This window comes from Balaenoptera borealis (assembly GCF_965194805.1).
Source record: "Balaenoptera borealis genome assembly, chromosome: 9".
Taxonomy (NCBI): Eukaryota; Metazoa; Chordata; class Mammalia; order Artiodactyla; family Balaenopteridae; genus Balaenoptera; species Balaenoptera borealis.
The window spans coordinates 115,381,166-115,408,191 of record NC_138873.1 but is presented as its reverse complement, the minus strand read 5'-3'; the positions used below and the strand labels follow the sequence as shown (position 1 = coordinate 115,408,191).

Genomic DNA, 27,026 nt, shown 5'->3' with positions numbered 1-27,026 from the left:
ATTCTTCAAAAAAATTAAAAATTAAACTACCATATGATCCAGCAATCCAACATCTGGGGATGTATCTGAAGGAAATGAAATCACTATCTCAAAGAAATGTCTCACCCCCATGTTTATTGCAGCATTATTTACAGTAGTCAAGACATGGAAACATCCTAAGTGTCCATTGATGGATGATTGGATAAAGAAAATGTGAAATACATATGTATATAAAAATATTATTCAGCCATACAAAAGCCATTTGTGACAACATGGATTGAAACTTGAGGACATTATGCTAAGTAAAATAAGTCAGACAGAGAACGACAAATACTGTATGATCTCACTTATTTGTGGAATCTAAAAGCCAGACTCATAGAAACAGAGTATATTGATGATTGCCAGGGGCAGGAGCATGGGGGAAATGGGTGAAGGTAGTCAAAGGGTCCAAACTTCCAGTTATAAGATAAATAAGTCCTGGGGGATCTAGGGTTACTATAGTTAACAATACTGGAGTGTATACTTGAAAGTTGCTAGGAGAGTAGGTGTTAAAAGTTCTCACCACACAAAAACAAGGTAACTATGAGCAATGGATGTGCTAACTTTACTGTGGTAATCATTCTCAATGTATATACGTATATCAACTCATTACATTGTACACATTAAACTTCATTGAAATGCCAATCTCAATAAAGTTGGAAAAAAAAACCTTCTTCCTGTCTCACCCCGACAGAAGAATTCATCTCATGGGGCATATGTTTTGGGTTCCCATTCTATACGGAGGCTTTCCTATTCAAGAAACTAGTGAACTTCAAAATTGCCACAAAGAAAGAAAGTGAAACAGAAAAGTAAAGAACCAGACAACATTAAATACAAACCAAAATATGAAACACTGAAAAATTTTCTGGCTTCAATATCCCACACCAGAGATGTTTTGGAAACTTGGACTGGAAACTCCAAGAGGCCAGGATGTAGTATAATATTTTAACCAAATAGTCAAGGAGAAAAAGTCTGAAGGTTTGGAAAAATATAATTTTGAACTGCGATAAATTTAGCATACAGAAATAGAACAAGATATGGCCACCTAGCTCCAAAGAAGTGGAAAGAATAGTTTTTATGTCAGGTAGCAATATCTTGAAATAAAATTAGGGTACAACTAAGAAAGAAAACGAAAGTGGATATTGGAAAATATCTAGCAGACTCTTCCATACCTGCAAAAATAACTTGATTTACTGCAAATTTTTAGATGTAGGATAAAAATGTTAATATAATGATGATTCCCAACTAGAGATACTACCGGCCATAATAATCAGTTATTGGGTGTCCAAATACACTTCATGGGAGTAATGAAATGCATGGTGTATTTCCACTAATTATAATGAAGTCTATTTTGATTGTCTTTATTGTATTTTCAGTTTGTGATGAAGAGAACAGCTATAAGACAAAAAAAATCTAAGTTGGTCTCTTGCACAGAAGACACCAGATTTTTCCTCTATCAATTTTGTTTGATAGTGAAAAGAATCCAATAATCTTAGCTCATAAACGTTTATTTCTTGTTTTCCTCACTGTGTCTTGTATTTGTTCCCCAAACTTGGACTTTTTGAGTACTTTGTTTTAACATTGGTGAATGATATTTAATATGGAAACATCTACCAGAAGAATATTACCCCTCTGTGGAACCAAGAAAAATCTCACCCGAAGCAAAACTCTTAGAAAATATACCATTTTCTACCTTAGTCTCATCTTACAGAGACTAAAAATAGAGGCTTCAAAGCATAAGAAATGAAAATTTACCTCAATGTAAATATTTTATATGCATTTATTTACAGAAATTTAAACTTCTCACTTATTTAAAATCGAACAAGGCTTTGGAAAGCAAAAATCCCTGGCTCTCCGTTTTCCTTTAAATGTATTCTAATTTTAATAGAAATCAGTTGTAGAGTATGATATTTCTCATATAACTGTATATTAATTCATGAGAAATAGATAAAAATGGAATTTGGATCTGCATTTTATCATTAATTCTTCAGGTTTTTATTTCCTTCCTACTATATGAGAAGCCCTGTGCTAAGGTTGATTGGAGAAATAATGATGATATAGATGCAGAGCCTGCCCTTCACACTGACCGCAGTGCAGTTGGGAATTAGCACAGGTGGAGCGGGGATGGGAGAGCAAAATGCAGTTTCAGTCTACACTGTAAATACAAATACATACAGCCTTATTTGACAAACTGGTGAGTGTGCCGGAAGTCTATTTGAATAGGGACTGTGGGGCTTTTTGGAAATGAGCTCATTTGATGTGGAAGACAACCTAACCTAGTAATGAGGCCTTAGTCATTCAGTGGGAGGAGAGATTTCAACGTGTCAGATTTGTTTCTGGCTCAGACCACCATGTACTCATGTCCATAGATAAGCCATATGGGGACACGACATGCGGTGCTTTTTAGGTAAGATATTGGGGCCTCAGAACTAATTTGGTGGCCCTGTATTTGAGTATGATACGAAAGGGGCTTGAAGAATTCTCTCTCAGTTGGAGGTAGAGTATCGGGCAGCAGGTACTTCAAGGGTCCCAAAGTGGATTCAGGTGATAATTAGTGGAAGGCAGAATAGAAGCAGTGGTACAAAGGAAGAACATTGTACATTAGGGCCAGCAAGGAGGTGTGATGTGCTAGGTGGCTAGATTTTTATTCCAGGATACTCGGAAACAGTTAGTGCTGGTGGTGGTGGTCATATACAAAACTCTTTTGGCGGCAAGTGCATGCTCGCAGGAAATTGTAGATATTCTAAAAGAGGCATGTATAGAGTGCTATGGAAGTTCCAATGAATTGAGAAGGTACTGCCTAGGAGGGGCAATGAAAACCTCATGAAGATGACATTAGAATAGGTCCTGAGTGACATGTAGACTTTGGATATTCAGAGATGGAAGTGCTTTAGGTACACAGAGGAAAAATGCCATTTGGTTTTGGTATGAAGGGAGAGAGGCAAGAGAAAACAACACAGAGTTTATTTGGGGAGAGGTTATAAAAAGAAAGAATTGTTAATATGATCAAATGTTCCAGAAAGAAGATGAAAAGGACTAAAAAGAGAGTATTAGATTTATTATCAATAAGAGAAAAGAGGACTGGCAAAAGCATTGAAGATTGAAGATTGATTAGTGAAAAAGTATAGACAATGGATTTTTGAATAAAAGTCTAATGGATTTTACTTATTGTCAATCTGAATAGTTACTTCTTGAATTTCATGGCACGAATGTACTCAGTATGGCTCAATGACGACTATAGATCAGGGCAAGGGCTAAGGCCTCCACACCAATATTCTTCCCTCCAGATAACACTATTTCTTTAAATGGGGTGGTGTATTAGATTCTTGTCATTCAATAATTCTTGTCCCACTGTATCCAAATAGACTTTTTTGGTGTTCACCATTTGGAGTAAAGATGACCTTGTAAATTTAACTTTATGCTATTTTAAAGGCAGCTACTAGAGGGCATCACTTTTTTTAAGTAACGGGAGTGATAACTTGAAAATGCTGTCCTGTTAACTTGAAATAATGCTTTCCAAAGAGGACCTAATCTAGTATAAAGGGAACTTGGTTACACTTACAAGATTCAAACTCTAATTTTTCTAATCCCATTTCTTTCACCATCTCACCTGCCTTTGAGTTTAGTTTTTCAGTCACTGATCCCTCTTCTATGAAATATATGCTACTCCCCACCCCATAAGATGTGAATTCCATAGAATGGTATAGATTTTTAATTTTTATGGATTATCTGTTTTGTTCCCCCAAAACCCCAATTTATCTTCCCTCCTTCTCTTCCAACATACACATGGATGTGTGTGTGTGTGTGTGTGTGTGTACTCATTTTGGGAGGAAAAGATGAAGTGCTTATAAATGCAATACAGTGTAGTATCTTATTAACATGGAACTTTAATCTTGCACATAAATGATTGATCTAACTTTCTTTAAAAGTTATAACACTTCATGCTTTCACTCTACTAATTACAGTATTCCATTTCTCCCCAAAAATATGCAACCAACTCTACTATGCAGTTGACCAATGACAAATGAGCATGAGGAATATGCATCTAAAAATCTACAGACAACTTCTTCGTGCTTCTAGAGATGAAAGCTTCTCTATTAACTTTTGACTCTGAAAGTCAAATATTACATTATTAATTTAGGTGGAACCCAGAGAGAATGGAAAGCTTGGTCATATGTTTCTAAATCTTTCCAGTTCTCCTATTGACTTTTGCCTGTCATTGGACTTTTCCAATGAGGGAGAATAAGCCCAGGTGTTAGCAAGATCTGGTACAACTAAGACCTCTGACATGCGCTAGAGTAGGAAAATGCGCTAATGATAACCAAGGTCCTGCAGTCACCTTTCTTGGATAATGTAATCCTTTGTAGTCTGCTGAACTATTCCTCAGGCCATAGTAAGGAACTCTCAGGCCTCCTTCATATACAGGATTCTGTCATGTGTTTACATTTAATATATGTGGTGATAATACCGCTTAGGCCCCCAGCTGCAGATGGAAAACAGTGATACCTTCCAGATTTGAAAAAGAGAGAGTAGCGTTCAGATTGCTAAACCCAACTTTGTTTCCTTTCAGGCAATTTTGAAATAAATTAATTATTTGAACATACCTAACTTATTCAAATGGAAAAGTCATATAATTTTAGTGATTTTGACTATTGAACTTCTGTTTTCATTCATTCCCTTCTACAATAACCTTGTTGTTAAAAATACATACCATTTTATATTGAAAGCTACATTTTTGTGTTTTAATCTGAGGCTATTACTCACCAACCAGGTTAGCTGAAAAGCAAATAGGTTGGTTTTAATTTTCTGTATTCCAAAATGTTTTATTCATAAGCCACGTTTCAATTCTAGTAAATGCCATTTTCTAAACAAGGTTATATGTGGGGATAGGCTTTATTGGAGGGCATACTGGGGTTTCCTCAAACCAATACATGTGTCATCTTTACTTGACGATGACGATTTTAAAAGTTTCTCTGAAAACTCTGGTCAACTCTTTCTAACATCAACATCAATTAAACTTCCAGTTTGTTTCACATTTAGTTCAATTGTGAATTCCATTAATATCTTGCTTGAGTCTGAATAATAAAGCAGATATACTTAATAATGATCCTTTTATGTCTTGTCTAAAATGTCTTAGATTCTTTCATGATTGTCTGTCACACACCCAGTCTGATGCTAGGCACATTTTTGGATCAGATCAATGTAGATGTCGTTCTAAGTTTAGTCTTGTAGAGATGTTGGTTCACAGGCACATTGCCATTTTAGCCTTGAGTATATGATCAGTCTTGTCATAGTTTCATTGCTATTTGCAGTTTTTAGTTTGACTCAGGCATTATTTTAAAATGTTTGATGTTTTTTAAAATACTTAACATTTTTTTTTATACAGACACTTTGTAAAATGAATGTTCTCATCTAGCATGTAATTATGCCATATAACTGTCAAATAGTACAACATTTAAGTGGCTGTTTTAATAACACAGTAGCAGTATACTGGTATGTACTTCTTGATTATCTGGTAGAGTGTAATTATTTATGTTTAAGGTGAAGAGCAGCACTTACTTTCATGTATAAACAGCTCCATAATGGAGCACAGAAGAACAGTTATTCCACTGTCACAGTCTTAATCAGTGTGTCTCCTTTTAAACCTATAACCCAATTCACAGATCAGTATGCCATTTAGACTTCAAAGAAAATGAAGAGTTGGTCTGATTTCTCAGTTTCCTGTTGTCTTAACTAACTTTTAGAGATCCATCAATATTAGCATACTCTAAAAGCATTTGCAAATATTATCTCTTTTTTCTTTCTCTCTGTCTCTCTATGGCTTTATAATCTATCTGATTATCTAATTTTATACTACTATTGTGTATTCAACTTTAACAAAAGGTACACATACGTGAAAGAGAAAGTAAGTTATTTTCATTAGGGTCAGCTAGCATGTACTAACCAAATAAATAAGAAATTTTAATGGAACATCAATTATTTCCTGACTCAAACAAACTCCCCCAGATATTCTGCCTGTAAAGTCAAGACAAGACTTGGAAGACAGTAATAGCTCACAGACTTCTCTTCCCTTTAACTCTCATGTGCTTTATTTTTAATCATATGTTGACTATGTACATTGTAGTCTGTGAATGGACTCAGAGAAGAATGAAAGGCTTTGCGATGCATTCCCATGCCCATTTTTCTAATTCTAGCTACCATTGACCACCCACCTAAGATAGGTCCTGGGTTACTGACAAAAGGGAAATATCAGCAGGAGGAGGGATAAGGAAATTACAGATGCTTCGATGTCTGTGGGTGTGTGTGTCCCTGCCTGCCTTGAGCTGGCTGGAGCTGTAAGTAGTGAGTTATTAGTCATTCTGATATTCAATCATAATCTGAATGACTATATTCCAGAGATTCTTTAGAAATGATTTCTCTATTGCGTGTGATGTTGATTTTCTCATTTGATTTCATAACAACGTGAGGAAGGTCTCTTGAGTAGGGATTATAATTGTTTTCTGTCTAGGAGGATCAGACATGTTACACGACATGCTCAAGGCCAATAGTAGGTAAAGAAAATGACACTGAGATACTGATCTTTTGACTACTGTTGCCACTACGTCTCTCAGCTGCTGTGCTTCCTGTGTTTTCCTTGTGTCAGGATATGTGCATTAGAAATGTAATCTCCTTGAATCCTCTCAACAGCCCTTTTAGGGAGGTACTGCTTCATTTTACAGAATCCTGTGCTGTCTCCAACAGTTTCCTTCTGAAGCTAAAAGTTGATAAAACAACAGTCACAAATGTTGTCTTAGATTATCATTGCTTTTGCATTGCTTTTAAGATGCTGGGTTGACAACTCTTAACTTCCTTTCTCTACTTTGAGATAAATTCAATTTCTTATTTAAAAAAATTACAGGCTTTTGTGTTCATTTCTCTTCCCTTTGTAATAACGGTGTTAAAATTCACATTGCATACACCCCTTATTTTGCTCTAAATCAGTTGGTGGAAAGACTGATAGAAAATTCTCTGCACCACAAAATGTCATAGATAAATTATAGACCCCAGAAGGCACTGGTAACACGCTGTCCTCTCAACAAAGACAGAAGTTACTGGAGTTAGAGACAGAAAGGAAATATATTGGTTATGTGCCAAAGGTTATATTTACAATATAATGGTTTGTAGGTCTCTGTGAAATATAAAGAAAAAAAAGACATGAAAAATTTACTTTCTTGTTTACTTCTACTGTAGGTTGTTAAGTGACAAAATACCTCCCGACGGCACAATGGCTGATTTTCTCTGCATGGGTGAAGGGCCTATACATTCAACTGCAGTTCCATAAGAGAACTGATTCATGCAATTTTGAGCCAAACTGCAGGCCCCCTGCCCCACCACCAAAAAAAAATCCGGAAAATACAATCCAAAACATGGGATCTACATTTGACATGATAACATAACATTTAGATTCTGAGTTACAGTAACAGAGAAAATTGGATTTGCTCTTTGATCTCAAGCAAGTAACCTAGGTTCTTAAAATTCTGAAGCTGTTTTAAGGTTGGATGTGCTATGATGATTCATTGTGTGGTAACAATGCTTAAAGTCTTCCCTGCTCTTCTTGTCACTGTATGGTCTTCATTTTTGAAATGAATAAAATTGTCCCTGTTAATCACAGTCAAGAGACATACGTTTTGAATAAAGACTAAATTCTCTAAAATTAGTGAATTAATCATTATCTGTCTGTTTCTAACTTTCTGATTCTAGAAAATTGTATTTTTAGTTCCATCAGGTAAACTTTATGCCTTGATCGGAGGAGGTTAAACATGAAAAGATTTACTGAACTTGGCTTTCTGGCTGTGAATTGAAGAATGAGCAATATGCAGACACACTAGAAGATGTCAGATCTATCAAGAACCATTAATAGTGTGTCGTGGTTGAGTGTCCTCACCAGAAGTGGTTGTAGGGGACTCTGTCTCCCTCCCCCTTGGCTCTCAAGGCCCTCTCCATTGTCACTTCTACCAGATGTCCCTGAGCCTGTAACTAAAGTGATCCCGACCTGGGCTCCGGGTCCCTTCCCCTCCAAACACCTTAGGAACCTCCCCCTACTGTCACCACTTTTCATTCTTTCTTCAGCTTCTTCCTCATTAAGCTGTTTTCATAGAAGCATTTAAATTTACTCATCTTTCTTATATTAAAACAACAGCAGCAACAAAACAAATTAAGAAAGAACTCTTTAACCCTACTTCTTCTAGCTACTGCTCTGCCTGACTTCTTCCCAGCAAACCCTCTTCAGCCAGTGGACTGGTTTGGTGGCTGCCCTGTTCTCTGCAGCCACCTTTCCACTGCGCGCAGGGTGGCCTCAGGGGAGGCCAGGGAACTATCTGGGAAAGCTAAAGGCATGATATTTCCCTACATGCAACATGGCAGGTGATATCTTTTTTTTTTTTAACATCTTTATTGGAGTATAATTGCTTTACAGTGGTGTGTTAGTTTCTGCTCTATGACAAAGTGAATCAGTTATACATATACATATGTCCCCATATCTCTTCCCTCTTGCATCTCCCTCCCTCCCGGCAGGTGATGCCTTAAACATGATTTTTAAGTCTTGTTTAGCTTCCTGTAGTGCCTTTCCCCTACCTGGAGAGAGAACTCAAGTATCACAGAGTTCTAAATAATTCTTTTGAAGTTTGAATTAGCCATAGTTACATAACATGGGGGACTAATAAAATGGCTAAAATGGTTAAGATAAGTAACTATGGAGGCAACATCTAAAAATGTATAATTTATTCATTCATCAAATATTTATTGAGTGTCTGTTATATGCCAGGTATAGTCCTAGGCTTAGGGGAGACCACGGCGAACAAGATGCTGTTTCTATCCACGCAGGCTTCATTCTTCCGGGGAGACAGGGAAACTCCATGGGGCACACAGGAGCAGCATCTAGAGAAATCCCCAGGCAGGAGGGGAGCTGTTTGATGAGGTCAGGGGCAGGAAAACTAAAGAGGCTCAGACGAGGTCTACCAGAAGTAGACTTGACTTTACATCCTGTCTGCATACTAACCACATCACCTCTCAATGCCTCACTGTTCTCATCTGCGGAATGGGTTCCTGCCTCATTGCATTATCAGGATTAAGTGAGCTAATCTCGATAGTGTTTAGAGCATAATATGCAGTCACTAAATATTAACTGGTATTATTACTATTATAATTTATTGTCATTAGAGCTGAGGCTGAGCTCGAGGAAAAGTAAGACTGTCTCTCAAAGAAAAGCATGTGTATGTTACTCCCAAGTTCCTAATTTATCCCTTCCCCCCCCCAGCTTTCCCCTTTGGAAACCATAAGTTTGTTTTCTTACTGTGTAGCACCGGGAAGTATACTCCATATTTTGTAATAACCTATATGGGAAAAGAGTCTGAAAAAAATATATATATATGTATGTATATAACTGGATCACTGTGCTGTACACTTGAAACTCACACAACATTGTAAATCAACTATCTCAATAAAAAATAAATTAATTAATTAAAAAAAAAGGGGGAGCATGTTATCCTAAACTGCTCCCACCCACCCAAATGATTCAGCTAAATGAGCACTCATAGCATTCACTGAGACAGACCCCATTTGGGCATAAAAGAGTCCTATGGCATTATATGTCATTCCTGTCTCTGGTCACCCATATACCACGTAGGGGATTCTCAGTCCCTGTGTCCAGAGATGGAGTCGATGGTGGCAACTCCTGCTGAACCTTGGCATGTCTGTTCCCCAGTTTCTATCTCAGTTGCTTTTTCTAGGGGGCCAAGGAATAGAGTCGGTATTCAGAGCTTCCTCTGAGTACATCAACATCACTGGCTCGAAGCTCAGGCTTTTGGTGTTGCTTTCCCGGAACCCTGCCTCTGAGACCTGGGAAATGCTCTCACTGGTTCACTTCCTCCAAGTCGGATGACTCAGAAGCAAACTTGATTTTCACAGGTGTATGGCTTCTAAGTCCATTTAAAGAAATACAAACTAAGGCAACAGTAGAAATAAACTCACATTTTTTACTATTTAGAAAATCAGTCTTGATTGACATATATACACTAATATGTATAAAATAGATAACTAATAAGAACCTGCTGTATAAAAATAATAAAACAAAATGCAAAAAAAAAAAAAAAAAAAGAAAATCAGTCTTATTTTAAAATAAATTCAGTACTCTGTTCTCTTATTTTTCCAAGACAAGATCGTCACAGCCAAACTCTTGAAGGCAGAATGAAAGGACACTCTATCACTTCTATGACTGACAGGATCCTCCACTGGTGTCAGGGAAACAAAACCCATACTAGGGATTTTGACAGAGACAAGTTAAGGTAGGAAATTCGTTAAGTGTTGGAGAGCTAAAAAAGCAAAGAGAGGAGTAGAGGGAATGGAGATAATAACTGAAAGCAGCAGCGCCCACCCCTTGGGCTGGGGGAACAAAGGGAAGGGCTTGGGTTGTCAGAATCTAGAAGCTAAGAGGTAAGGCCCCATGGTCCTGGGACTCAGACCTCTGAGGAGGGTTGCTATCCTGTGGCTACTGGTACCTTGCAAGGTCACCATGAGATTGAGAAGATGGGAAAAAGGCTGGAGATGGGAATTAACTGCCCCTACCAGGGCAAAAGGTCATTGCTGAAGCAATTTGTGAGAAACTAGAAGCAAAGCAAGAGGGGAGCAGGTCTGTTTTTTCTCCTCCAGCCTTCCGTCTCCTCTAGCCCTTAGCACAGCCTAGCAGGACCCTACTGCCCAGTGTGCAGGAGTGGGGCTGTTGCTGAGAGAAAATTGTTTCTCAACCAGAACAAGTCATTTGCCTGCTTCGGGGATAGGCCCCTCGATGTGCCCAGATCTCTGCACATGCGGGGCTGCTCCTCGTGGGGACTGGCTGCCTGCGTAATTGCTGAGCTGGGCAGGGCTGCGTTTTTGCTGTTGATGCTATTGGGGGACAACTTCGTGAAATTAGCTCCCTGGAGATGCTGCGTACACTTGACATAATTTTCACCACATTCAAATGGGACAGCCACTTCAGCCTGCAGACAAGCATTTCCTGTCTTTTAGAGCAGAGAGCCTTTTTCTTTTCAGTAAGCTGACATAAACTCCTGGTCATCATTTTAGCTCCTCCTCTTTTTTCTCCAATCCTCACATCTAATCCAATTACATTAATCTTAAATCTATCTATATATTGTAAGGGCAAGTACAACTTAAAAATAAGAGGTTTTTGTTTGTTTGTTTGAATTTTATTTATTTTTTATACAGCAGGTTCTTTTTAGTTATCCATTTTATACATATTAGTGTATACATGTCAAACCCAATCTCCCAATTCATCCCACCACCACCCCCGACACACACACTTTCCCCCCTTGGTGTCCATACGTTTGTTCTCTACATCTGTGTCTCTATTTCTTGCCTGCAAACGGGTTCATCTGTACCATTTTTCTAGGTTCCACATATAAGAATAAGAGGTTTAATTCTCTCTTCTGAAAATAAGGAAAGAGACTGGCCCCCTTCCTCTCTTTTCCTAGAGCATTTACTTTAGAAAACTTGTAAGTTCTTTCTCTGCCTCTTTGAAATGTATATAAATCTTTTTAAAAGCTAAATATTCTCTTCACAGCTTTATGACCCGGGAATGCCTTTCTCTAAGACTTGGGAGCTATGCCTTTGAAATATAAATATCTAGGGAGGGAGATAGCACCCCTGTCTCCCAGTCTCTGTGTGAGGCTAGGAGTCTGACTTGGCGGGTGCCTCATTGCAACTTGTAAAACTATCTCCTTAAAGATGTGAGAAGTTTATTCTTTTTTTTTTTTTTGTATAAAGCCAATTAGCAAACACAGATGGCCACCCCAGTTACCAGGTGAATCTAGGGTGAACTGTGTGTGACAAATGAAGTTGTCAACTCTTCTTGCCTGAGTCTAGTCACTATTTATCTTGAGAACATGTCTGGAATGGGGTGTATCTTCATGGCAGTATAAAGGGTGGGATTTCTTTCTGTCTTTGCATCTCTTAGCAGATTGCCTGTGATGCATATCACATTCTGGTTTCATGTTTATTCAGTAAAAACAGTTCTCCACTACCTTTGTGGAGCGGATCTCTGGGTTGGGAGATTTTGTTTTTAATTACATTTATTTATCCGTCTACCTATCTGCCTCTCTCTCTCTTTCCATTTCTGTCCTACCATATCACTTGCCATATTTACCTTCCTTCAGTATTTGTCTCCTTGCTTCTCTTCGCGTTCCTCTGCACAGTCAGCCTGTGGCCTTTTAAAAATGCAGCTCAGCTTATGTCATTCCTCTTCCTAAAATCCTGCAACGGCTCCCCTTGCGGCTCAAATGAAACCCCAAATCCTACAAGCCCTGGGTGGGTCTGTCCCTTTTCCATCCCCCAGAATTAGCTACTGCCTCTCTCCTACCTGCGCATTTTGTTCCGGCCCTGCTGGCCTGTTGTTTCAATTCCCTGAAGGTATCAACCTCGTTTCCTCCAGGGCTTTCCCATGTGCCACTGACTTGGCCTGGAATGCTCTTTCCCTCACTCTCTGTGGTTTATTACTCAGCCAGTTTTAACCTAATTATCCCCTCCGCAGAGAGCCGCCCTTCACCCCATCTGAGTTAGGTTGGTCTCATTACTTACAACATTATACGCTTTCCTATCAGCAGAGAGTTTATCGGCATTCATAAATATATATTAATTTTTCATTGCTTGTTTTTTTTATAGGTACAACATATTCATTCATTTATTCTTTTTTTTTAACATCTTTATTGGATGTTCATTGCTTGTTTTTTTTTTTTATAGGTACAACATATTCATTCATTTATTCTTTTTTTTTAACGTCTTTATTGGTTGTTCATTGCTTGTTTTTGTGTTTTTTTATAGGTACAGCATATTCATTCATTTATTCTTTTTCTTTTTTAAAAAAATTATTTATTTATTTATTTATTTACTTTTGGCTGTGTTGGGTCTTCGTTTCTGTGCGAGGGCTTTCTCTAGCTGCGGCAAGCGGGGGCCACTCCTCATCGCGGTGTGCGGGCCTCTCACTATCGCGGCCTCTCTTGTTGTGGAGCACAGGCTCCAGACGCGCAGGCTCAGTAGCTGTGGCTCACGGGCCTAGTTGCTCCGCGGCATGTGGGATCTTCCCAGACCAGGGCTCGAACCCGTGTCCCCTGCATTGGCAGGCAGATTCTCAATGCCTGCGCCGCCAGGGAAGCCCTATTCTTTTTTTTTTTTTTTAACATCTTTATTGGATGTTCATTGCTTGTTTGTTGCACAAAGACAGGGCCCATGCATACCCACACCCACATCACTGCAAATCCAGTGCCACCATGGCATCTGAAACATGGTACATCCTCAGCAGCTATTTGCTAAATACATGGGTCTCCAACGAAGTTCATTTTAAAGGGAAATGTCTCTAAATATTTGTCTCCTTTTTCCTGTTTGTGCTCTTTCCCCTTGGAGGGCTGGACTGACCCTGAAGGGATACCTCTAGAGCACTGCACTTCCCAGAGAATAGAACAATTTCAGTGCTTCAAAGCCTATGAACCCCAGTTGAGAACTTTCTGGTTTTCTTGACTAGCTCTCTGTTAGTTAAACTACAGGTCTGAGGACCAAGGCCTGCAGCGTGGCCACGCTTGGTGGCACGGCGGGGAGACTAGGTCGCTCCTCAGGAGAGAAGAGAGCTCTCCTCCATCTGTTAGCCCAGCGAAATGCTTTTCAACGTGTACTGGAAGTCAGCACTTTACCCGACAGAGCAGAGGTGTGGCGGGGCTCCCACTTCAGTAAAATGGACGGTGGTCCTGGGTTTGCTGTGGGTCTGGTTGAAGAAAGTGCTGGGCCACAACAGGTCACTGGGGGTGAGGCTGGCCACTGGTGCGCATTTTACCGCAGAAGTTCAAGAAAGAGTGATTTTAATGAAGCAGAGGCTTAGCTTGTGAAACATGTAACTGGCCAAACAAGATTGCTTGTAGGTAAATAGTTGGCAAACTCTTTTGGTGTTTCTTCCACTTGGTTTTATTTATTTATTTTTCACTCTGGTAGCTTCACAACATTGGTTACTAGTTTCGTTTTTCCAGTGCCCTTAACGAACACGTTGATGAACCTGAATAGCATCAGTGATGGCAGTGGAGAGCTCACAGCTGGTGTGATGAATGAAGCACAGGATGCTGGGAATAACATGATTTGAAAAGAGACAGTATCCACCTCCTCCCTGTCCCCCAGGGACTGAGTAGGAAGGATTCTGGGAACAAACAAGTTTGTCCTCACGCACAGACCACGAGGTTGGTCCCCATTTGTGATCTGATGTTTAGTTTTGGTTAAGTAGAAAGGCAGAATTTTGGCTCAACTGCAGGCGGTTGGTTTTTGCTCGCTCCACATGGGCTGTGGACGTCACTTTCCTTGGCCTGTGGCTGGACTGCTGTCGCCTTGCTTTTGCAGAAGCCACCAGGCCTGCTGCCCTTTGATCCGGAGCAGCCAGGCCCCAGGTCAATAACGCAAGGTGAGCGTACGGTGCCGCCTATGGAATTGCTTTCCCACTGGCTTTTTCTGTCTCTGAAAGTGCTGCTGCAGCAGTTGTGGTCACTGACCCACATAGTGAAAACTATCCAGTGCTCTCAGGGACTGCCTGTCTCCCTGCTCAGCTCCTCTCTACAGACAAAAGGGGATTCACGCCAAGTTCAACAGAGAAGCCTGTGATTTCCCAAGAGCTTCTTCAGAAAACTGAATCTCATCCCAAGGCTGAGTCCTTGGGCTTGAGCCAAGATTTAAACAGTTGACTCTCTTAATACACTATTACTATAAATCTTCTATTTGACCTCTGTCTGCCTCAGATTGGAAGCTCTCTTCTACTTATAAAACCCCTTTACACCACATTTAAATCATAATCGTCAGGATTTCTGTAAGTGTGCTGCATAGAACTATCTGGAGGCTTTGGGGATGCTTCCTGGCCTAACCCTTTCTACCAAGTCAGATTCCCAGGGGGTGGCTCTAGGAATCTTCATTTTTAACAAGCTCTCACAAATATTCTTATACTTCCGAGCGAACATTTGAAATTCACTGAGGTGTGTGGCGCAGAGTAGATGTCCCTAAAGTAGTAACTGTTAATGTTAACCTACTGATACGAAAATTCATAGGAAATGAGATCTAAACAAAAAGTCCATTATCTCTTGTAATGGATCCTGCAGAGTATTTCTACTTGAGAGTGTGCTCTCTCTAAACAAGACAGCTAACTCACTGTTCCCAAATGAATTATTTGATAATAAGGGCAAGCAACAGAATCATCATTAGAGCTTTGCTGATTTTTTTAGATACTGAAGATATACATAAGTTCATGGTTAATGTTACCACAGTAATGATATAATATAATGTGGAGTAGAAATTATTTGGTGGCAGAATTTATTTTAAAAGTTTTATATATCATGCTAATTTTCTTTGTATAGAATCATTAAGGATTTGAGTCACTCAAATTGTTCGGTTATAATTTACTGTCTTCAAAGGGAAAATTATATGTTGTAAAAGCTATTCACACTTGGATCTGGGGACCATAAAATGTCTTGGAAGATATTTATTATAGTATGTATGGAGGACTTTAACAGCTTCTTTTTAATCACTTTCCATAAGAATGAATCAACCTATCTGAATAAAGTAGAAACTTACAAGAACTGACTTTTTTTAACCCTTAGGGTGGATAATAATAAACACTGCGATGCTTGTAGTGGCAGAAGGCAGAGAGTTGTGACGTTGTGGAATGTAATCTTGGGGTTCCTGAAGTTTTAACACACAGCACCTTACATCGTTTCTGAGGGGATTTTCCATCATTTGACATTTGCTGTAATTGCTGAGATCTTCAAACTGGCTCTTCATGGGAACAGGCTTGTTACCTGACTTGTTTTCCAAGTTATTAGCATGCTCCATTTCTAGAGAAACTTCTCACCTTGTGAGCCATCTCTTATTGGATTCTGGAGGATAAATCCAGGACCATAGGCAGTTTGTGCATCAGTCAGTGTAGCTGGCCTAAGAGACCTCTTACCGTGAAGGCGTTTCTTGTACTAGTTAATCAGAAGCTCTGTGCCCAGTGGTTGGTACAGTGTTGTTTTGTGCTCTGAATACCAGCAGCACAGAGCTGGAGAGGGCTTGTAGAGGCCAGTCAGTCTAATCATTTATCCTCCGTTTGTCCCCTGGTTAGAACTGACTGCCCTCTTTCCTAGTCACTCTCATATTCTGATACGTTGTTAGAATTACACAGGACGGACTCCATGACAGCAGATCTTAGTTACAGAACCGTACTGTGCAGGTTAAAGAAAAATTGCATGATCCAAGAAAGTGACAAGAGCAGAACTTTGTTTGCTCGGTGGTTTAGGATTGTGCTTTTTGCTTTGTCAATGCAAACTAGTGTGTACCTGAAAATGAGTGGAGGGTTTGTGGCACAAAAAAAAAAAAAAAAAAAGAGAAAGGAGAGAAAAAACCCCAGAAATTTTAGAGTCACTTTCTATTTCTCCCCAAGTACAACAAATAGAAGAAACCCTTGCCTTATGCATAAGGAAGACTTAGCATTTCTTTGTGAAAATAACACAAAGTTAAACCTTTCTTTCCGTGGCTCTTTTAGTCATTGAATTTAGTCTCTGAGGATTGTTAGATAGTGGATGAAAAGCAGAAAGCATGCATCACAGGAAAAGGGGAGAGTTATGGCAGAATCACTGAGTTTTGTATTTAAAGAGAAAGAAAGTAGAGATCGATGTATTTTGCTTTAATCCAATGAGCCTGAGCTGCATTGTAGAAACTTCTTTTATAGATATTTCTATTTTTAACTCATTGCTTTAAATCCTGCTAAGAGAGGTCAAAATGACCATGATTCATTTTATAGTGGAAGATGTTTTGGGAATTTTAAAGTTTAGTGAGTTACTCATCCCAGGGAAATGGGTACATTAGAAACAATTTTGGTTATGTCACCTGGGCTATCAGATCAATTAAAAATTGTGCCACCTACTCAAATTTCAGTTGGATCCAGTTTGCCTCACACTTGTTTTTTCTTGTTCTGTACAACCTCCCTGGGATCTCATACACTCACACAATTTCAGCTACCAACAATGACCTTATGGGTCTGAAGGGCTAGATTTTATTTAGACCATTCCCATGGGAGTATTTAATATTGTCCAGTAGAAGCTAACAGATAATGCTTTATTTTGTAAGAACCATTGGCATGTGGTGATTTAAAGGAAGAAATATCTGTTTGATTTATGATGATATTATCTAACCAAAACTCTGCTGATTTCCTTAATTATTCAAGGTTATGATTCTTATTACGAAAGCCATTATTGTTAGTTTTATATTTAATCAAGAACAAACACTTTAGATGCTGTGCAAAATGTACCCAAGTAGATTCCAGTAACTATGAGGATCTATAATCCTTCAAGTGATCAAAAATCATGTTTTGTTTTTACTTTAGTATCTTTACCTTTGAAAAATACAAGTTTGATACAAATAATTTTTTCTTCTTTTTCCTTTCTTCTTTTTTCTACAAAGATACTCATCTTAAACATATGGATTCATTCAAAGCATTTTTGCTCATGTCACATGGGTTCATTAGTCAATACAAAACAAAATGGTGTCACCTATAACTATCTACTTTATCTATCTATCTATCTATTTAACTAATTGGCAGGACTGGCCAATTAGTAATAAGGGTTTGGTAATTGGTGAGAATATGTAATCAATGGCTGATTAATGGACTATCTATCACCCATGAGGAAATGAGTCCACCTCATAACCTGCTGCACATAAACCTTTTATAAACTACCCATAGTCAAGCGTTGACTATGGCTTTATTTTAATGGTGATTTTGAGTTATCGCTTGACTACTACTCATTACTACATCTCTTTATCTTACTTATTTTGTTTGCCAAATCTCTCAATATAATGTCATTCTGCCGATATTAAATAAATATTTACAATGAATAACTGATACTAGATGGTCCAGACTTTTTTCCAGTGAAAGTTGACAGAAGGACCTCTACAATGGGGTGTCTGAAAATCTGTGAATTAATACCAAATCCCACCTCTTCTAAATTAAAATTTTTTTTTCTAGAAGAGCAAGAAAATCTCCAAGATCCTCTTTTTTGGGGAGTAACTTCTTTTTGGATTATGTATACAACTCTTTGCCTTGTCCTGTTCATCAATGATTGACAGACTTTTTTTTTTTATTGCTTATTGACTCCACAAGACTCTGTAAAGCCTCTTAAGTTGGAAGACAGTAAATAAATACAATTGAAATAGGACTGATCAAACTTGCTTTTTGGAACAGACAGTCTGAAAGTTTAAAGTAATATATGCTTTTGGGAGAAATGCCTTGCATGGAAGGGTATTTGTATTATCATAAACCAGCTTAATTGCTGAATTCTTTACTACCCTGAAGGGTACAATCTCAATCAATCACATCTGTATCAGATCACCACTACTGTTGGGGGGAAGTTACAACTATCTTGCTGAAAACCTTTCCTTAGGCAGAGTCGAGGAAGGGATCTGAGAGGCGCTGGAGTGGGCTGGGCTGAATTATGGTAGTTACATAGGATAAATTCTACTGGATGTGGAAGGGGCACTAAGGGACAGCTCCAACTTCAGGGAAAATTCAGAAGCAACTTTGTGCTATCTTCCCTCTCTTAGACTATAGGATTTTCATTCTGATCTTTGGCTTTCTACCAATTTCCCTTCTCCCATCTCAAACAACTCTAACTTTGAACTCTACCCAGATCTGCTCCTTTGGGAAAAGCTCAAATTAGTTCTTACTTGTTTTACCCCGTCTTTTTGGCCCTTCTTTGCTTCTGCCTTTCTCCAACCTCCTAAATAAAACTTTCAGCAAGATATATAGAGAAAATATTGCAAACTTGGAATTCAGACACACTCTAAGTTCAAATCTTGACTTTTCCCCTTTTATTAGCTGTTGTGGGCAAGTAACACCCTGACCCATAGAGTTACATGTGTGAAATTGTGCTGATTATATATATTGGCAATAGCTGGAAAAAGTTACCGACTCAGTCTATTCCTAGAATAGAGCTGATCTTGTGTGCAGCTACTTAGAAATACATGGAGAGTCCAGAACAGTTCGAACGATTCTTATGTGTCCCCTCAGGGTCACTTCTTAGAGCCAGTTTCACTTCTTGTGGGCACTGGAAGCCCTCCTGTCTCTCACCTTTTCTTCCTTTTCTTTGCCTCTCCCCACCTAAATTCTATCCCCTTGGAGCCAAAGCCCACTTACTTCTAAGTTACCCGGATCTTTAAATTTCCTCGGAGTGGGAGAATCATAACATAAACCGATTCTTCTCTTACTAATATTGATCTCTCTCCCAGCGTAGTTTTGATGCATTCTTATACATGAAGACCTATTTTCCAGGAGCAAGGATGGGGGGAGACTGAAAGGATGAAGGGGACAGAGAACAGTAGACTGAGTGCTCCCCTGGGCTGGGGGAGGATGGGGCAGACAAACGCATGACAGGGCACAGAACCTGGTTCAGTTACGTGCATTAAGCACCCACGCTCAAGAGATAGTCTAAAACAGAAAACCTCACCGCATACCCATTTTTTTCATTAATATCATGCATCAGCAAAGTAATCTGACTAAACTGCATTTCTACTAAAGGATTAAAATATGTATGGTGGGGAATGGAAGGCACAGGGCTGTTTGCTCTGGTTCAGTGCAGTCACATGAGTACCAAATGCCGGGCATGCTGGTGATCGAAACATGTGGTTCCCTGCCTTTTTTGGAGGCTACAATCCAGAAGACTCGAGTAGTCTTTAATCTGTATAGTTTGAGGCGATTGGGGGAGATATTTAGGTATGTTGAGTCCTACAACAGCTGGATCTTTTTGACATTCATATAGGAAATCTCTATATTTTATTATTAATTCTCAATTACCAGAAGAAATAGGTATCATTAATTTTATTATATTTTATTTAATTAGAATATTTAGCTTTATATATGCTTAGACTTTAGAGTTTATAGCTAATTTAGTACATTTTACTTTACAGGACTCAGAGGGACAATTTTCCTAGGCAATATTTGTTAAGTAAAATAAAGCCTAGCATAATAAAATAGAAGGCCCCTTTTATAAATTACTTATTTGTAGTCTGGACCCTTTTTTTTGGAAAAGTGTTTCCATCTACTCTTCAAATTTTTTCTTTTTTCTTTAAAAAAAAAGATGTTCAGTAACACGCCTTCCTTCAATTAAGGAAATTATTCTTTTATAGTCAGGGGAAGTAACAAAACATATAGACTTTACTGTGGGATCAAAATTACCCAAGGAACATAAGAAAAGACATCCAAGAAAAGCTGTGAAGTGTTCCATCCACAACTCATTGCCATAGTTCCCAGAGACTGCTGGCAGGCCTTCGTCTCTCTCCTCCTCATCCCACTTCTTCTTTTTTCCATTTTTATTGAGATATAAGTGAATATAACATTGGATTAATTTAAGGTGTGCAACATAATAATATTGATATATGTATATATTATGAAATAGTTACCACAATATGTTTAGTTTAACATTCATCACTTCACCTACAACTTTTTTCTTGTGATGAGAACTTTGAAGATTGAATCTCAGAAACTTTCAAATATACAGTACGGTATTATTAACTATAGTCACCCTGCTGTATATTACAGCCCCAGAAATTATTTATCATATAACTAGACATGTGTCTCTCTCCTCTTGAGTACATATACCCTGCTTGCCCCAACCCGCCCTGCCTCATTCCATCAAGACTAAGAGTTCCAAAAGAAGCATTCTTGACTAAGCATTACGTTTTAGAACGATTGAGACTTTACAGGGAATTTGTGCATATTCCTTTACCTGGTACAGGAAATGTGGCTTAAACTCCAAACAATTTCTGCAATAACTGCTTGGGAATTCTGAATATTTCCGTAATGAGAGGGGGAAACAAAATTTCTAGGTGAGAAATTATAAAATTGACAGGATCACAAAAGTATAAATAATTATCACTCTCTGGGGTTCTTAATAAAGAATAATGAAAACATAACTCTTAGAGGCTGTTATAGTGGTGTTGATTTAGGTACTCAATGAGCATCAACTATGTGCCAAGCACCATGCTATATGCTACATATAAAAAGACGAGAAAGTTTTTCCCATCTAGGAGAGCTCCCAATCAAGCTAAAAAGACAGGTATTAAAAAGAAGCAAACGAATAATTAGATTAAAATGTGGCACCTGTTTTAGAGTGACATGGGTAAAATGATGAAAGAATAGGTTCTAAAAGTGCTAATTTATAGTCAAGTGGTAGCTTAGACAATGAGGATGTCTGGATCAACGTATATCTGCTTTAAAAGAGGGCACATCAAACAGTATTATGAGGCACTTAAAAGGAATTCTGCATAGAAAATGACAGAGGAAGGTCAAAGATGTTAGTGTACTGGCTCATGCAGGATCATTTATCAGACCATCCAATTATAAACATGTTGGGCAGGGTGTGAAATGTTAATGAATGATGCTAGCTCTAAAGAGATTTCCGGTGAGACAGAATCTGACAAATGGACAGGAGTTCACCAGCATATGTCCTTTAAGGAAACACTGGAGTGGAAAATGCCACTGATGTTTCTTGCAGCAACAGTGGAAACTTCCTTCAGATCGCAGGCACACTCAGCTGGATGTGGATCCCAGATCTGCTGCTTATATTCTCTGCAACTTGTTCCACTTCTCTGACCCTTAGTTTCCTTGCCTCCCTACACTACTCTCATAGAGCTTTGAGGGGGATTCATTCATTCACACATCTACTGGGCACCATGTAAAATGCTCTTCTTATTTTATCTAACGCAATCTTCAGTAACCTCAATATATTATCTTCATTTGACAGGAGGGGAAATGAAAGTAATTAGCCCAAGAACACATGGCTAGCAAGTTGTTGAGCCTGGAATGAAATCCTAATCTCTCACTCCAGAATCCAAGCTTATATAAACTAAGTCGTCATTTGACAAACTGAATACATGGAGGCACTCAAAAATGTTAGTTCTGTTTAGTTAATCAATCAATAATTATTTAGCACCTACTGTATTGTAGGCATTCCATCCAAAGCCAAAGATAAAGAAGAACATATCAGTAGAGATTTCAGTGAGGTAAAAAAATGATGTAATCTTCTATTTGTCAAGATAGGGAATGATACAATCAAAGATCAGACCTCATTTCCCATGGAAGTAATTTTTTTTTTCAAAACAAACAAGATTTCATTGAAGTAGTATGGTTGATTTACAATGTTGTGTTAGTTTCAGGTGATAGCAAAGTGACTCAGTTATTCTTATATGTGTGTGTGTGTGTGTGTGTGTATGTATGTATATATATATATATATATATATATATATATATATATATATATATATATATTCTTTTTCAGATTCTTTTCCATTATAGGTTATTACAAGGTATTGAATATAGTTCTCTGTGCCATACAGTAATTTCATGGATGGTTATAACCATCAATAAATCCACTTAAGAAATAATTTTCAGACATAATATCTGTTTATCTTGATACATATCTATCTATCTATCTCTCAAGACAATATCAGAATTATGCAGGAAAAATAGTGATGACCTGATAATTTCTGAGTTTAGCAACAGCTCATTAAGAAGGACTTTTGAGGTTATAGTTGAAGGATAAATAGGAGTGGGTCAGCTGAATAACGATTGAAAGGGTGGTTTAGCCAGCAAGTGCTGTACAAAAGCATGGAAATGTGAAATTAGCACAAGATGTGCAGGTAATTACAATTTGTTATTACTAGAATATGAAGAACAAGGTAGTGGTTGTTTGGAAGTCAGTTGGAGAGGCAGAGAGGCTATAGTGATTTTATTGGAGGAAATTTGCACTTCTAGAATTTTCTTCATTGTATAGATTTTTGCAGTAGCAAAAAAGGGACAAAAATAGACAGCAGTGTGGCTATAGAAGCATTAACATTGATGTCAGGAATATACTGGAACAGTATAGACCAAAATGGGATGGATAGAGAAAAAGAGATCAGAAGATAATAAAAAAAAAAAAAAATGACAAAAGAAGAGGGTCCAGATCAGCATTAGATTAGTCTCAAAAACTCCTGGTTAAGATATTTGCTCTCTATTGAGGAGGAACTGACGATTAACACACAGTTATGAGTCTATGCATTTTAAATTATATAAAGAAACAAGAGACATTATTCAAGTAACTAATTAATGTGTTGAGCATCTACTGTATTTGAGGCACTGTATTAGGAACTTGGTTTACAAAGATGGATGAAACACGGATCTTGGCACTTTAAGCACAGGTGAGGAGCAGTGAATGAACCAGGTGAACCCAACTGATGTTTGTAATTGCCTTTATGGTTCCTAGAGCAAGTGGTCTTACTCCTTACCTTTCTAGATCTTCCCATCCCGGCTCATGGCTTTTGTTCTTGTTTGGTTTTGGTAATTCACAGCTGCAGGAGAGAGAAACATTTCCCCACCAGCCCACCTCTACAGGACCATGCTGGGAAGGTGGTCCCCTGGTCTTCCATTTAAGGAAAGAAGATCACACAAATAGTCTTGCTTTAAACTTATTTAACAGTCCCAAATAATAAGGACATGGGGTTTTGAGAAAAATCCATTTAGCATGAATTCCCTAAGCTCTAACCTTCATATAAATTATACTGCATTTCCTAGGGTATATAATTATGTGGAATCTGTTTGTACTCAAATTTAGTACTCAAATCCTAGACTAAATAAATCTAGGAAAAAGATGAAGCCATTTTTCACTCCTACTAATAATTAGCAACATAGCTAATACGGATCAATTTTAATTAGAGAATTGAAAAAATAAACCAGTTACAAAGTCAGCTGTTTAAGAATCAGACATGTTAGGTTTTCTGCCTCTAGCCTCTAGCACCATTGATTTTGTTTTCTATTTTTTCTTATTTAAAAATTTTTTTTAACATCTTTATTGGAGTATAATTGCTTTACATTGGTGTGTTAGTTTCTGCTTTACAACAAAGTGAATCAGTTATACATATACATATGTTCCCATATCTCCTCCCTCTTCCATCTCCCTCCCACCCTCCCTATCCCACCCCTCTAGGTGGTCACAAAGCACCAAACTGATCTCCCTGTGCTATGTGGCTGCTTCCCACTAGCTAGCTGTTTTACATTTGGTAGCGTATATATGTCCATGCCACTCTCTCACTTCGTCCCAGCTTACCTTTCCCATCCTTGTGTCCTCAAGTCCATTCTCTACATCTGCATCTTTATTCCTGTCCTGCCCCTAGGTTCTTTGGAACCTTTTTTTTTTTTTTTTTTTTTTTTAGATTCTGTATATATGTGTTAGCATACAGTATTAGTTTTTCTCTTTCTGACTTACTTCACGCTGTATAACAGACCCCAGGTCCATCCACCTTGCTACAAATAACTCAATTTCATTTCTTTTTATGGCAGAGTAATATTCCATCGTATATATGTGCCACATCTTCTTTATCCATTCATCTGTTGATAGACACTTTGGTTACTTCCATGCCCTGGCTATTGTAAATAGAACTGCAGTGAACATTGTGGTACATGACTGTTTTTGAATTACGGTTCTCTCAGGGTATATGCCCAGTAGTGGGATTGCTGGGTCATATGGTAGTTCTATTTTTAGTTTTTTAAGGAACCTCCATACTGGTCTCCATAATGAGTGTATAAATTCACATTCCCACCAACTGTGCAAGAGGGTTCCCTTTTCTCCGCACCCTCTCCAGCATTTATTGTGTGTAGATTTTTTGATGATGGCTATTCTGACTGGTGAGAGGTGATACCTCACTGTAGTTTTGATTTGCATTTCTCTAATGATTAGTGATGTTGAGCATTCTTTCATGCATGTGTTTGTTGGCAACCTGTATATCTTCTTTGGAGAAATGTCTATTTAGGTCTTCTGCCCATTTTTGAATTGGGTTGTTTGTTTTCTTGATATTGAGCTGCATGAGCTGCTTGTAAATTTTGGAGATTAATCCTTTGTCAATTGCTTCATTTGCAAATATTTTCTCCCATTCTGAGGGTTGTCCTTTCGTCTTGTTTATGGTTTCCTTTGCTGTGCAAAAGCTTGTAAGTTTCATTACATCCCATTTGTTTATTTTTGGTTTTATTTCCATTTCTCTAGGAGGTGGGTCAAAAAGGATCTTGCTGTGATTTATGTCATAGAGTGTTCTGCCTATGTTTTCCTCCGAGAGGTTGATAGTGTCTGGCCTTACATTTAGGTCTTTAATCCATTTTGAGTTTATTTTTGTGTATGGTGTTAGGGAGTGTCCTAATTTCATTCTTTTACATGTAGCTGTCCAGTTTTCCCAGCACCACTAATTGAAGAGGCTGTCTTTTCTCCACTGTATATTCTTTCCTCCTTTATCAAAGATAAGGTGACCATATGTGCATGGGTTTATCTCTGGGCTTTCTATCCTGTACAATTGATCTATATTTCTGTTTTTGTGCCAGTACCATACTGTCTTGATTACTGTAGCTTTGTAGTATAGTCTGAAGTCCAAGAGCCTGATTCCTCCAGCTCTGTTTTTCTTTCTGAAGATTGCTTTGGCTATTTGGGGTCTTTTGTGTTTCCATACAATTTGTGAAATTTTTTGTTCTAGTTCTGTGAAAAACGCTATTGGTAGTTTGATAGGGATTGCATTGAATCTGTAGATTGCTTTGGGTAGTATAATCATTTTTACAATGTTAATTCTTCTAATCCAAGAACATGCTATATCTCTCCATCTGTTTGTATCATCTTTAATTTCTTTCATCAGTGTCTTATAGTTTTCTGCATACAGGTCTTTTGTCTCTTCAGGTAGGTTTATTCCTAGGTATTTTATTCTTTTTGTTGCAATGGTAAATGGGAGTGTTTCCCTAATATCTCTTTCACATTTTTCATCAATAGTGTATAGGAATCCAAGAGATTGCTGTGCATTCATTTTGTATGCTGCTACTTTACCAAATTCATTGATTAGCTCTAGTAGTTTCCTGGTAGCAACTTTACGATTCGCTACGTATAGTATCATGTCATCTGCAAACAGTGACTGCTTTACTTCTTCTTTTCCAATTTAGATTCCTTTTATTTCTTTTTCTTCTCTGATTGCTGTGGCTAAAACTTCCAAAACTATGTTGAATAATAATGGAGAGAGTGGACATCCTTGTCTTGTTCCTGATCTTTGTGGAAATGGTTTCAGTTTTTCACCATTGAGAACGATGTTGGCTGTTGGTTTGTCATATATGGCCTTTATTATGTTGAGGTAAGTTCCCTCTATGCCTACTTTCTGGAGGGTTTTTATCATAAATGGGTGCTGAATTTTGTTGAAAGCTTTTTCTTCATCTATTGAGATGATCATATTGTTTTTTTCCTTCAGTTTGTTAATATGATGTATCACGTTGTTTGATTTGCATATATTGAAGAATCCTTGCATTCCTGGGATAAACCCCACTTGATCATGCTGTATTATCCATTTAATGTGCTGTTGGATTCTGTTTGCTTGTATTTTCTTAAGGATTTTTGCATCTGTGGTCATCAGTGATACTGGTCTGTAGTTTTCTTTGTGACATCTTTGTCTGGTTTTGGTATCAGGGTGATGGTGGCCTTGTAGAATGAGTTTGGGGGTGTTCCTCCCTCTGCTGTATTTTGGAAGAGTTTGAGAAGGATAGGTATTAACCCTTCTCTAAATATTTGATAGAATTCACCTGTGATGCCATCTGGTCCTGGGCTTTTGTTGGTTGGAAGAATTTTAATCACAGTCTCAATTACAGAGCTTGTGATTGGTCTCTTTATATTTTCTATTTCTTCCTGGTTCAGTCTCGGAAGGTTGTGCTTTTCTAAGAATTTGTCCAATTTATTGGCATATAGTTGCTTGTAGTAATCTCTCATGATCCTTTTATTTCTGTAGTGTCAGTTGTTACTTTTCCTTTTTCATTTCTAATTCTATTGATTTGAGTCTTCTCCCTTTTTTTCTTGATGAGTCTGGCTAATGTTTTATCAATTTGGTTTATCGTCTCAAGGAACCAGCTTTTAGTTTTATTGACTTTGCTATTGTTT

At 38.1% G+C, this 27,026-nt stretch overlaps 1 long non-coding RNA gene across 1 annotated transcript in view; it reads right to left on the bottom strand.

The window, feature by feature from the left end:
• The window catches only part of LOC309634747, a 134,201-nt gene extending 107,383 nt beyond the window's left edge, over positions 1-26,818 (bottom strand). The window contains exon 1 of the long non-coding RNA XR_014248400.1: positions 12,139-26,818. This is a non-coding gene — a long non-coding RNA (uncharacterized lncRNA). The remainder of the gene's footprint in view (positions 1-12,138) is intronic.
• Between the last annotated feature and the right edge of the window lie 208 nt (positions 26,819-27,026).